The sequence below is a fragment of the Odocoileus virginianus genome, chromosome 1 (genome assembly GCF_023699985.2).
Source record: "Odocoileus virginianus isolate 20LAN1187 ecotype Illinois chromosome 1, Ovbor_1.2, whole genome shotgun sequence".
NCBI lineage: Eukaryota > Metazoa > Chordata > Mammalia > Artiodactyla > Cervidae > Odocoileus > Odocoileus virginianus.
This window is the reverse complement of record NC_069674.1, coordinates 9,424,524-9,438,526: the sequence shown is the minus strand read 5'-3', so window position 1 is coordinate 9,438,526 and position 14,003 is coordinate 9,424,524. Positions and strand designations below refer to the sequence as shown.

At 37.0% G+C, this 14,003-nt stretch overlaps 1 protein-coding gene and 1 long non-coding RNA gene across 2 annotated transcripts in view; both read left to right on the top strand.

The window, feature by feature from the left end:
- Positions 1-6,225, top strand: part of LOC139034446 (uncharacterized) — a 135,544-nt gene extending 129,319 nt beyond the window's left edge. Inside the window, exon 2 of the long non-coding RNA XR_011486961.1 lies at positions 6,099-6,225. This is a non-coding gene — a long non-coding RNA (uncharacterized lncRNA). The remainder of the gene's footprint in view (positions 1-6,098) is intronic.
- Positions 1-14,003, top strand: part of CNTNAP2 (contactin associated protein 2) — a 2,220,467-nt gene that overhangs the window by 339,340 nt on the left and 1,867,124 nt on the right. The window lies entirely within an intron of this gene.

Genomic DNA, 14,003 nt, shown 5'->3' with positions numbered 1-14,003 from the left:
GTTACTAAATCAACTGAAGTTTCAAGGGAATAAAAAATGAGGTCGCAAAGAAAAACAGTGAGAAGACTAAAAATTAAACATTAATGAAGGGCAAAGGAAGAAACAACTTATACTTGAAAAAGGCTTAGCTCATACTATTCCCACTATGTGAGTTGTCCTTCTCTCTTTTCTTTACCTGGCAGAGACCTTGATCACATATCATTCCCTGAGTCATTTTTCCTGACTCTCCTTGATTGAGTTTCTAGCTCTAGCCATATTTTACCTTGTTACATAAATTCCAAGTGTTTATTTTACTCAATAATACAACCAGATAGAAATTAAACCTTCCAGAATCTTGGACCCAGTTACTCTCTTTGTTTGCAACTTTACTGACCAGGGTTAATTAACAAATTATAAAGCCCACAGAATGACATGCTATGAGAATTGCATATAATTTCCCAAGTAAAGTAAGTAAAGTCACTGAGTCATGTCTGGCTCTTTGTGACCCCATGGACTATAGCCTACCAGGCTCCTCTGTCCATGGGATTTTCCAGGCAAGAGTACTGGAGTGGGTTGCCATTTCCTTCTCCAATAATTTCCCAAAGAGTTAGATAAATCATAGTTCTAGTGAAAGCAAACTGCAGATACAATACTGAGTGGATCTGATCAAATATTTTAATATCTATTTACTAGAGAAGCTGGTGAAACCTTTATCCAGGTATGCTTTTTGCCCTGCATTGTCTACTGATCTCTCTCTGTGTTCCCTGGAGTGTGCCCCATGGAGGTCACTTCCTTGAATCAGAGTTTCAGACAAATGTTAGTGTCTCATCTGAGATCAAGTTCTCTGTATCCTCCTCTACACACTGTGTTTCAATAAGTCTTGAAATATTGCTGCTTCTCTTCTTCTGAATTAGGGAGCATCCCACCTATGAAGTGAAGGTGAGAAGATAACCTGTGGATTTAGTCAAACCTGAAATTTTTTTCCGATGAAAAACATGTGGTGCGTTCCATGACATTGGCTGTGGTGCATGGTTCCATGTCCATTATGCCTTAGCATAATGCCCTACACATAGTAGGCTCTCAATTTATGTTTCCAAGTTCTGTAAACAGTGAACACTCAAGTGACATCTGTAGAAGATAAATTGTGTGGTTGGATTTGTCATTTACGGCAAATGTATTTCACATAAAACTGTTTTAATAAGAGCTCTTCAGGGAGCTTATGCACATTTCTAATTATCCGAAGAATTGTCTTTTCATTCCTATGAGAGTGTGTTAGTGATAATCTCTAAATAAGAATTAGTCTGTGGATAACAAAATTCAAGTTCAGAAATAAAGGTCCACAAATAATTTTTTGTGGGAAGCAGGGCCACCGCTACCAACTTTGGTAATTGAATAAACAGAATTCCAGAAGAGTCTGTCAGTTTCTCAGATTTTGTAAGAATCGGAAATGGACTTGCTAGTTTGGGTGAAAATCACCCCAAAGTAGTGAAAATAAAAGCTCTCAAGGGTGTTCTGGTTTGGAGAAATATTACAAACATTTTATGTAGCTCAATTTAGCATCCCTACATTATCTTTATTGTGTAAATGTAGCATTACATAGGCTACTGTTCCGTACCATTTCAGGTAATTCTATTTCACAGTGGATAGATGTGAATTTTCAGCTCCACATCAATATATTTATACATGATGCAGGGGATATGGAGGCCTGGGCTATATATGGCTCATAAATCAATTCAAAATGAGGCCACCTTTATGCACCATTTACAGCGAAGTTTTGTATATCCTGCATCCAAATAATTACACCTATTATGTTCCATGTTTTAAAGAAAAATCACATCTTTTTTGCTGGATAAAATTGCTTTCTAAGTAGAAAACTGATTTCTGAACCAAACATAATATGCAGCCTCAAAGTTAAAGCAACATTTACCTTGCACTTGGATAACTACGAGTACCTCAAGAACACAGTCATTCAAATCAATTTTGTTTCAGACTAATTGTTCACCTTAACCTAAAAAATTATTAATCAACACTCATGTATACCATAGTATGAATTAATATATTAGAAAATATAATTATTATGCAACAGTTTATGGGGAAAATATGTAATGTGTGTTCAAACTTTAAAATGATAGACTCTTTGTAAGCAAATTAAAATATTTTCTCTTGCATCTTTCTTGTATTGAAAATATTTTTTATAAAAGAGATAAAGATATTTTCCTTTCTTCATGACATGGCTGACATTTTAAAAAGTCAATTAGTCAAGCTGAGGGTCTGATTAGTTTAAATAGATCATACTTTAGCAACCAAATACTATTGACTCCTTGAGCATAAACCTAGTTATAATTCTATTTATTAGCCTAGAGACTCTTAAATTATCACTTTTATATATTCTCAATGATACCCTTTTATTTTAGATGAAGAAGAATAGATTCTTAACGGCATTGGCAATGGGACAATAAATAAGTGAACCAAATGATAAACATAACACATCTACCCAGTGTTTATTTGCACAATTGTTATGTGTGTGTTTAGAGGATAGGAAATCATTATATTCATATTGAGAGAAATGGATATATATTTTCATGAATCTTTGACATTTGAGGTTTAAGAAAATTTTGGCCACAAGTGATCATTCCATACCCAGTTCAGCTCCTGGAGTGGTGTGGACGTAAGGAGAAACCTGGACTCAAGCAACGCTTTACTGAGCTCCTCCAATCAGTGCTCCATATGCAAGTTCAAAGATCTGAAATAAATATCAAATTATTTTACTCAGATCCCTAAGAGAAAATGTCATTGACTCCTCATCAACCATGTGTTGATGGCTCCTCATAGCATGCGTCCTTCACCTCCAGCCTAATACTGCTCCTTGCCCACATGCTCTTCTGCAGTTGAATTGATCTTCTATCCGCTTCTCCAAATGAAATGCTGTATTGTGATATAAGGCATATTATTTGCCAAAAATACTCTCATCTGTCTGCTATCCTATCCTTTAGATTTCCGCTTAGATGTACATATGGGATTTGTTGCAACCAAGCAGTACAAATCACTATTATAATTTATGGAGTGGAATATATACCTTGATGTATACCTGAATGCCATGTGGGGAGAAGTGAATGAAAGATGGAGTGAGTGGAAAGTAGACAGAAAAGTATCTAGACTGAGGGATATATGCTGAGAGCACACCTTGAGCATCCCATGGGACTGGTCCAGGATCTGGCATCTCTGATGGGAAGTTTATAGACTCTGTGGGGAGCTATCATTCTGGCCAGGTTTAAAAACAACGACCTCATTCCCTTTCAGTTAATGCCCAGTGGGGCCATAGACAACTCTGGAAGCCTAGAAGTAATACATAAAAACACGGAAGGGCATCATTTGTTCAGTGATTTATGGAGAGAATTTATATAAAAAATAAAAAGCCTTGCATCATCTCATGTATTTCTATGGCTTTTTTCTTCCTTCTGTCCCTTCTTCCTTTTCTTCCTTATTCCTTTTCTATTTTCCCCCATGCCATATAAAACTTTCAGAGGCACACTTCTCTCTTTCCCGGTGTCTCAAGATACCAAATACTTCATTGTATAGTTTGGTTGAATTTTGCTCTAAATAATCTTCTGATTGCCTGGGGTGGCAACATTCTTCTTTTTTATTGTAATTTTCTTAGGAAATTATCCTCAAGAAATTCCTAGTAATTTTAAATCATTTTTAAATCATGATCTACTTCTATCCAATAATGTCCTTTCCACTTACAACTAAAACTATTCAAATCTGAAGAATATAATAATTGTTCTGATATAGTATATCTCTAAATATCTATGTTGACTGCTTCTTCTCATTAGTTCATTCAGTTCAGTCATTCACAGTGAAATCCAGTCTCTTTAGTCCCATAGGTTTGTCTCCAAATTGTTTTCCTAGTATCAGCATCCTAAAAACTAATATTTTGCATTTTGGTTTCTTCTGTCTTATGGAGAAAAGTTTTTAGGATTGATTCTACCATAGAAATAATGGCATTTATTTTTATTAAAACCAGTTTTCAATCAGAATCTGACCTAGCTAACTGAGTGGATGACATGGACTATTTTAATGCGATTGACAGGTGTAACTCTCTTTGCTTAATACAGAGTCCTGACTTACAATGGACTCTAAGATTCAGATAAAGATTGAAAGAGAGTGAAGGTTCTGAGTACTAATCAGTGTTGTTCACAACATAGTTAAAATATTTGAGGGCTTCTCTGTAGGTATTGACTACGCCAAAGCCTTTGGCTGTGTGGATCACAATAAACTATGGAAAATTCTGAAAGAGATGGGAATACCAGACCACCTGACCTGCCTCTTGAGAAACCTGTATGCAGGTCAGGAAGCAACAGTTAGAACTGGACATGGAACAACAGACTGGTTCCAAATAGGAAAAGGAGTACGTCAAGGCTGTATACTGTCACCCTGCTTATTTAACTTAAATGCAGAGTACATCATGAGAAACGCTGGGCTGGAAGAAGCACAAGCTGGAATCAAGATTGCCAGGAGAAATATCAATAACCTCAGATATGCAGATGACACCACCCTTATGACAGAAAGTGAAAAGGAACTAAAAAGCCTCTTGATGAAAGTGAAAGAGGAGAGTGAAAAGGTTGGCTTAAAGCTCAACATTCAGAAAACTAAGATCATGGCATCTGGTCCCATCACCTCATGGGAAATAGATGGGGAAACAGTGGAAACAGTGACAGACTTTATTTTTCTGGGCTCCAAAATCACTGCAGATGGTCACTGCAGCCATGAAATTAAAAGACACTTACTCCTTGGAAGGAAAGTTATGACCAACCTAGATAGCATATTAAAAAGCAGAGACATTACTTTGCCAACAAAGGTCCGTCTAGTCAAAGCTGTGGTTTTTCCAGTGGTCATATGGATGTGAGAGTTGGACTGTGAAGAAAGCTGAGCACTGAAGAATTGATGCTTTTGAACTGTGGTGTTGGAAAAGACTCTTGAGAATCCCTTGGACTGCAAGGAGATCCAACCAGTCCATCCCAAAGGAGATCAGTTCTGGGTGTTCATTGGAAGGACTGATGCTGAAGCTGAAACTCCAATACTTTGGCCACCTCATGTGAAGAATTGACTCATTGGAAAAGACCCTGATGCTGGGAGGGATTGGGGGCAGGAAGAGAAGGGGACGACAGAGGATGACATGGCTGGATGGCATCACCGACTCGATGGACATGAGTTTGAGTAAACTCCGAGAGTTGGTGATGGACAGGGAGGCCTGGTGTGCTGCGATTCATGGGGTCACAGAGAGTCGGACATGACTGAGTGACTGAACTGAACTGAACTGATGTAGGTATTGCTCCAGTTTCAAAGTGTATTTTTATTTGTCTTATTTTATTGGGTTGGTCAAAAAGTTGGTTTGAGTCTTTCTGCAACATTGTAAAGAAAAACCTGAATGAACTATTTTGGCCAACCCAATATTTATTTTGAACTGTGGATGTTTCCTTTTGGGAAAGGGCATGGCCCAATTTATTAAGCTACTTTTCCATGTAAGTGATTTGTATTTATGTAGATAGGTAGACAGATGGATATAGATGAATCTAGATTTTAAACTATTAAAATTTTTATATTTATAAAATTTATAATTTACATAAATTTTAGATATGATATTTGTAAGTATCTTATTTTAAATTACTTTTGCCTCCGCTTACATCTCTTAATATTGCCCTGATTATATCTGCCCCAAGGACAAAAAAAAGATGCTGGAATTTTCTGCATGGTTGAAACTTTAGCATTTAAGGAAGATGACAGTCTCTGTTGTTGTCTTTCCTGTTTGTCAACAAAGCTGTGCTATTGCTAGATTAATTATTGACTTTATATGAACTGTAAATCACAAATCAATCTGAGAATAACAGTCTTAGTATCAACAATGAAAATATGTCTTTTTCAAAATAAGAGCATCTAAGTTATTTTCAAGTTAATTGAATTTTACATAAGAATAATAGTGGATAATTCATGAAGCAAAAGAAAAGTAAAACTAGACATGGCTGCATCTAGATTCAAGGAAGAAAGATGCTGACATTTTCATCTGGTAGGAGTAGATTTCTTAATCTGATGAAGCTTCTTATTTCTATTGTTATCCACAGAGAAAAGCTGGGTCATCTCAACTGCCACAGGTGCAAGCTTGGGCAAGTGACTTCCATCATCTGGCTCTCGGATTCTTAACCTTTAAAATAATGAAGTGAAAATATATGAGTGTCTTTCTAATCCTAACATTCTGTGAATTTATCATTGACCTGAAACACACACACAATTTATTTTTCTGCACATTAAATGTTAAAAAAGATCATTTTTAAAAAATTATTTAGACTTTGGATAACAAATTTCCTTGATGTAATCCTGCTTGGTACACTTTCTAGCTGCCCTTAGCTTGCTGGATTCAGCTATCCATTGGCTCATCTGACACTCAAGTGGTAAGAAAAGGCTTCATTTCAGAGGTGAGGTTAAATGAAAAAGGATGTGATTGATATAGCAGAGGTAAGAAGGCAATCTAAGCCTAGGAAAAGAAAGGTCAGTATTAAAATATTCTCCCTGGGAAATAGGGGGAGATGAATTCAGTCTAAAGAGGACCAGACTATGTTAAATGTTTTGCAAGAGGCAGGACCAGTCATTGGATGGTTCTGGACAGGATGGTATAATGATTAGGTTGAAGTTTGAAAATCATTATCCTGGCGGTGAATTGCATGCAGTCTATATGTGGGAGATGGAGGTTGATAGACAAGATATCAAGGGGAAGTGGTTTTAAGAATGTAAATAGGAAGTGACGAGAACCTATATCATGATGGTGACAAGAGAAATGGAAAGCAATGTGTATACCTGAGAAAAATGGCAAATGAGTAACAGTATTTTATCATACTTTGACTCCTCCTAATATATAACAAATATTATGCATATTTCTAGCCAACAAGATTGAGCTAATGATGTTGGTAAAACAGATTTGGAATGTAAAACCTCAGAGAAGATGAAAAATTTAGTTTTCAACTAAATTTCTATTATTTTAGGTTAGAAAATGTAAAATATCCTCAAGGCACTCTGAACTGAAATGTAGCCCATGTGAGATGTCAGGTGAATACATATTGATGAGGGAGCTATCTCTTAACAGGTAATAGTTGAAATCAACTATTGTGGACCAATATCACTCAAAAGTATTTCCCATTAAGATTTCTACTGTTCGGTATACAAATCTGGGTATTTTTATTGGTGTCTGATAAAGTAAAAGTATAATTTTGCCTTTATTTTTCTCTCCTTTGCCTTAAGGATAAATGCAGTTGTTTTTTTTTTTTCCCAATCTCCAACTATAGGAATGGATTTAGAATAGGTTTTCAGTGTCTCTTGCCAAATAATTACAATAGTTATCAAAGGAATCTTATAAAATTTCATGTTCATTAGAAATTCCATTTTATTTCCAAAAATTCAACAAAGGAAAAATTACATACTTGTTGGTCCAAGTTTCAGACTTTTGAAGATACTGAAAAATTTATAGCTGCTGTGGAAAAGAAATGCAGTCTAATTCTTGGTATTTATTTTCTGAAGAAAATTGATTCTTTTTTCTCTCTTTTGTTTGATTGCGATTATTATTATTATTTTTAATTTTAGGGAAGGGAAGGATTTCTACTATGAATTGACAGTATAGTTGAAGGTAGAGAGAAGTTGGTTTTCATGTTGCCTTCCCTTAAAATGTCTGCCAGGGTGTATTTGAAAAACATGTATATAGACTTGGAGATAACCTTTTGGAAACAACTGGATTAAGGGTAAATTGATTTGGTTCTTTTGAAGTACAAATAAGTCTACCCTCAAGTAGAATCTCATGATTTAATTTTGTGGGTTTTTTTCCTTAATTATTTTCTTTCTTCCCCAATCATTTCTTTTTTAAAAACAAATTATTTTTAATTGAGGAATAGTTGCTTTACAATGTAGTATTGGTTTCTGCCATACACCAACATGGATCGGCCATCGGTGTACATATGTCCCTTCCTTTTTGAACCTCCCTCCCACCTCCCACCCCATCCCAGCCCGCTAGGTTGTCATAGGGACCAGTTTGCGCTCCCTGGGTCAAGCAGCAAATTCCCACTGGCTATCTGTTTTGCATATGATGGTGTATATGTTTCCATGCTATTCTCTCCATTCATCCCATCCTTTCCTACCCGCCCCCACTGTGTTCACAAGCCTGTGCTCTATGTCTGCATCTCCATTGCTGGCCTGCAGATGTGTTCATCAGTACCATCTTTCTAGATTCCATATATATGCATGAGGAACCATAATTGAAAAAGACACATGTATCCCAATGTTCATGATTTAACTTTGATGGTAATGATTTCAAGTATAGGGCAATGAGGAATATGTATAGTCTAGATGATTATAGTCTGTATATTTATTGTATAAAATGACTGCAGCTAACTAACTGCTTCATGAATATGCTCCTGGGATGATTATAATTTTATTATTTTTCTCATGGAAGAGATCATTTTATATATTTTAAAGTTTGATGATGAAGTGTTAAGCTTACTAAATGATTTCTGAATCTCTGGAATAAAAAATTGCTATAAAAAGGAAGCAGTGTTAATAATGTGATTCTTTTTGCAATAGATGTAGAATTGTGCTGGATTTGTCTTAATCATTTTTGATTTAAGTGTTACTTAGAAATTACACTTAAGCTTCCTATATTCAAAGATTAGTAATCATTCTTCTCCTTCAGCACTTTTTGCATTTTCTCCTTCCACTTCTCTCTCTCATACACACACACAAACACTATCTTCTAAATTATATAGTAAAAATCTATAGATTTTGGACTGAGATTCATTTATATTAGACAGATCTTTGTTTAGAGACCATGTGATTGTCCATGAGATGCTTAAGTTTTGTATCTTCAGTTCTAAAATGGATGCTCAGGTTACATGGTTGATGTTATGAGACAATGAGGCGTGGAGCAGGGTGAGTAATGCAGTGTCTGAGATAGAGCTGGTCCTGAGTAACTGTGCCCCTGCCTCTGCCTCCCAAAATAAACTCTGAAAATGAAAGTCTCAGAAAGACTAAAAGGTAAACAATTTAACTTCTACTTTTTTGTAACCTTAGAGAATTTGTTTGGGGGACACGGGCAGTTATATAAGCAAAACATCACATTGAAAAATTGGTTTCAGGGAGTTTTATGGCAGAGTATGGAGATGCATTCTAGGACCAGAGATTTCCTCCCCTTATTCATATCTCATCAACTAATCCTCCTAGAGATCCCTGCAAGCCTGGAAGAAAGTAAAGAAGAAAGCCAAAGAAAGAGTGGAGAGATGGATAGAGAAGCTTGGAGGAATGAGGGAAGCAAAGACCAAGACGGAAAAAAGGGGAGTGTGAGATAGATAATCCTGTTTGCGAAGCAGACACTGTCACAGACATGAGGAGCAGATGTATGGATACCAAGGGGGAGGGGGGACCGAGATAGGTACATATACACTATTGATACTATGTATAAAATAGATAACTAATGAGAACCTACTGGATGGCACAGGAAACTCTACTTCATGCCCCATGGTAACCTGAATGGGACGGAAGTCCAACAAAGGGGGGCATATATGTGCACGTGACTCATTCACTTTGCTGAGCAGTAGACACGAATGCAGCATTGTAAGGCGACTATACTCCAACAAAAAATAATTTAAAAAAGCAAACAGGAGAGGGTGATCAACACGTTACAGCTCTATTCAGTTCTAAGCTGATTTGGCTATTTTGTTTTGCTTCTTGGATATAAACATCCTCTGGGCTGAGCCTTTTTGACTTGGCCCCCCTTCGGCAATGGCTCTTGTCATGAGATCCAGGTGTCAGTCATGTGCATGATGAGTTAGGTTCATTGGACACGATACTTTCTAAGTCTTCCCACCAGTGAATCACCTTGGTGCTGTATACAATACACATCACCTAGTCATCATGCTTACTTTCTCCTCCTTCAAGTACAGAAATCTAACCTCTCATCTCACAACACACACACACACACACACACACACACACACACACACACACACACATGCTGGTTTGCTATTCCTTGCCAAGGACTTCTGATTGGTCTCTCAGGATCCCCATCACCTAGAGGAATGTTATGTTCTGTCCAGTATTTGCCTGGCAAATTCTAAGCAACATTATTGAATAAAGGATGAAAAGCCTTAGATGTCAATGGATTATTGAGAGACATTTGAAGGGTAAAATTGGGTGAAGTTTGGCTTTCTTGGGGAAGGTTTCTATTAATGTACTTCAGTTGAAAATTGTCTTTTTGTTTTGAGTCACTAGAATTATATGATCTATTAATTGATGATGGGGACCTTTCTCAGCAGCAACAAATAAGACAGCTTATTGAAGACACACTAATTCGTTTCTTGTTCTTTGCCCAAAAGCAATACTTCAAAAAAATTATATTGGGGGATAGTTGATTTAAAGTGTTGTGTTAGTTTCATGTGAATAACAAAGCAATTTAGTTATACCAGAGCAGTACTTTTATTTTATGTACTTATTATTCTAGCAGGAAGAAACTGAATAGGAACTTTTATACACACAAAAAATATATATATATTTCTGAATGGCAGGTGATAAGATGTGACAGGGAGAAACGCCTTCGTGAGAGACTGTCAGGATCCTGCATTCCCACTCTTTATAGAAAAACAGCCCAACTTACTCATCTTTAGGTTTGAAAGGAGGCTGCAGGGTGTTACTCATTATTGTTTTTGAAACAAAACCTTCACTTAGAAGGATGTCACATTATCATTACCATGGCAACAGATGGCCCATAAAGATGAGTTATCTATCAGTTGTTCTTCGTTCAGTAAACACGTCCCTGAAATTCATTGGAAAACAGGTATAATAGAGGCAGTTCTATAATTGATATTTCATTTTCCAAAGCTCTGTTCAACAATACTTAGTCATTCCCTAGAAATTTTAAGTGCATTTCTTATTAACTATATCACATAAATTTATAAGTTTTTATTTGAATTTAAAACTGTTGTTTTATTACGAAAATTATACTCATATGGCGAATAAAGTTATTCTCATGCCACAAGACATAAAGAGAAAAAATTACCTTCTCCTATCTCTGTGTTTCTCAATGTTTAAGCATAAATAAAATAATTAATTGATAATAAATTAACTTATTAATGTGATATGTAAATTTCATAAACATGGAATCGACAGTGAACTTTATAAACTAAAGAAAATTGTTAAGCATTTTCAGAGGAATGCATGTAAGTGGGCAAAAATATTAGCCCCCAAAAGTTTAGGTAAGAAAGTTGTGGGCATGTAAATGCCACCTTCTGGGATTGAGGTGACAAGAACCCACTTTCAGTGAAAGTTTTTACAGAATCAATTCTTACTGTATTAATATTTATCTAACATATTAAAATAATTGTCATAATGGGTAAATGTAATATAATTAGGAAATATAAAAACACTGGAGTATAAGTTTGTGGGGAAAAAAAAAACCATTGCAGGTGGAAGAATACAAAGATTTTTGGAGGCTAGAAGAAACTCAGTCAGTTCAGTCACTCAGTCATGTCTGACTCTTTGTGACCCTATGGACTGCAGCAGGCAAGGCTTCCCTGTCCATCACCAACTCCTGGAGTTTACTCAAACTCATGTCCATTGAGTCAGTGATGCCATCCAACCATCTCATCCTCTGTCATCCCCTTCTCCTCCTGCCTTCAATCTTTCCCAGCATAAGAATCTTTTCAAATGAGTCAGTTCTTCGTATCAGGTGGCCAAAGTATTGGAGCCTCAGCTTCAGCATCAGTCCTTCCAAAGAACACCCAGGACTGATCTCCTTTGGGATGGACTGGTTGGATCTCCTTGCAGTCCAAGGGACTCTCAAGAGTCTTCTCCGACACCACAGTTCAAAAGTGTCAGTTCCTCACTGCTCAGCTTTCTTTATAGTCCAACTCTCACATCCATACATGACTACTGGAAAAACCAAAGCTTTGACCATATGGACCTTTGTTGGCAAAATAATGTCTCTGCTTTTTAATATGCTGTCTAGGTTGGTCATAGCTTTTCTTCCAAGGAGCAAACATCTTTTAATTTCATGGCTACAATCACAATCTGCAGTGATTTTGGAGACCCCCCCACACCCCACCTCCCTGCGAAAATAAAGTCTCTCACTATTTCCATTGTTTCCCCATCTATTTGCCATGAAATGATGGGACCAGATGCCATGATCTTTGTTTTTTCGAATGCTGAGTTTTAAGCCAGCATTTTCACTCTCCTCTTTCACTTTCATCAAGAGGCTCTTTAGTTCTTCTTCACTCTCTGCCATAAGGGTGATGTCATCTGCATATCTGAGGTTATTGACATTTCCTCCAGCAAGCTTGATACTTGGTGTGCTTCATCCAAAACCAGCATTTCACATGATGTACTCTGCATAAAAGTTAAATAAACAGGGTGACAATACATAGCCTTGATGTACTCCTTTCCCGATTTGTAACCAGTCTGTTTTTCCATGTCCAGTTCTAACTGTTGCTGCTTGACCCACATTCAGATTTCTCAGGAGATAGGTCAGGTGGTCTGGTATTCATATCTCTTTCAGAATTTTCCACAGTTTATTGTGATCCACACATCAAGGACTTTAGTTTAGTCAATAAAGCAGAAGTAGATGTATTTCTGGAACTCTCTTGCTTTTTTGATGATCCAACGGATGTTGGCAATTTCATCTCTGGTCCCTCTGCCTTTCCTAAATCCAGCCTGAACATCTGGAAGTTCATGTTTAAAGTAATGTTGAATCCTATCTTAGAGGATTTTGAGCATTACTTTACTAGCTTGTGAGATCAGTGCAATTGTGCAGTAGTTTTTGCATTCTTTGGGATTGCCTTTCTTTGGGATTGGAATGAAAACTGACCTTTTCCAGTCCTATGGCCACTGCGGAGTTTTCCAAATTTGCTGGCATATTGAGTGTAGCACTTTCACAGAATCATCTTTTAGGATTTGAAATAGCTCAACTGGAATTCCATCACCTCCACTAGCTTTGTTCGTAGTGATGCTTTCTAAGGCCCACTTGACTTCACATTCCAGGATGTCTGGCTCTAGGTGAGTGATCACACAATCATGATTATCTGGCTTGTGAAGATCTTTTTTTTTCATTTATTTTTATTAGTTGGAGGCTAATTACTTCACAACATTGCAGTGGGTTTTGTCATACATTGATATGAATCAGCCATGGATTTACATGTATTCCCCATCCTGATCCCCCCTCCCACCTCCCTCTCCACCCAATTCCTCTGGGTCTTCCCAGTGCACCAGGCCCAAGCACTTGTCTTGTGCATCCCACCTGGGCAGCTGATCTGTTTCACTATAGATAATATACATGCTATTCTCTCGAAACATCCCACCCTCACCTTCTCCCACCGAGTCCAAAAGTCTGTTCTTTACATCTGTGTCTCTTTTTCTGTTTTGCATATAGGGTTATCATTACCATCTTTCTAAATTCCATATATATGTGTTAGTATGCTGTAATGTCCTTTATCTTTCTGGCTTACTTCACTCTGTATAATGGGCTCCAGTTTCATCCATCTCATTAGAACTGATTCAAATGAATTCTTTTTAATGGCTGAGTAATATTCCATGGTGTATATGTACCACAGCTTCCTTATCCATTAGTCTGCTGATGGACATCTAGGTTGCTTCCATGTCCTGGCTATTATAAACAGTGCTGTGATGAACATTGGGGTGCACATGTCTCTTTCAGATCTGGTTTCCTCAGTGTGCATGCCCAGAAGTGGTATTGCTGGGTCATATGTCAGTTCTATTTCCAGTTTTTTAAGAAATCTCCTCACTGTTCTCCATAGTGGCTGTACTAATTTGCATTCCCACCAACAGTGTAAGAGGGTTCCCTTTTCTCCACACCCTCTCCAGCATTTATTGCTTATAGCCTTTTGGATAGCAGCCATCCTGACTGGCGTGTAATGGTACCTCATTGTGGTTTTGATTTGCATTTCTCTGATAATGAGTGATGTTGAGCATTTTTTCATGTGTTT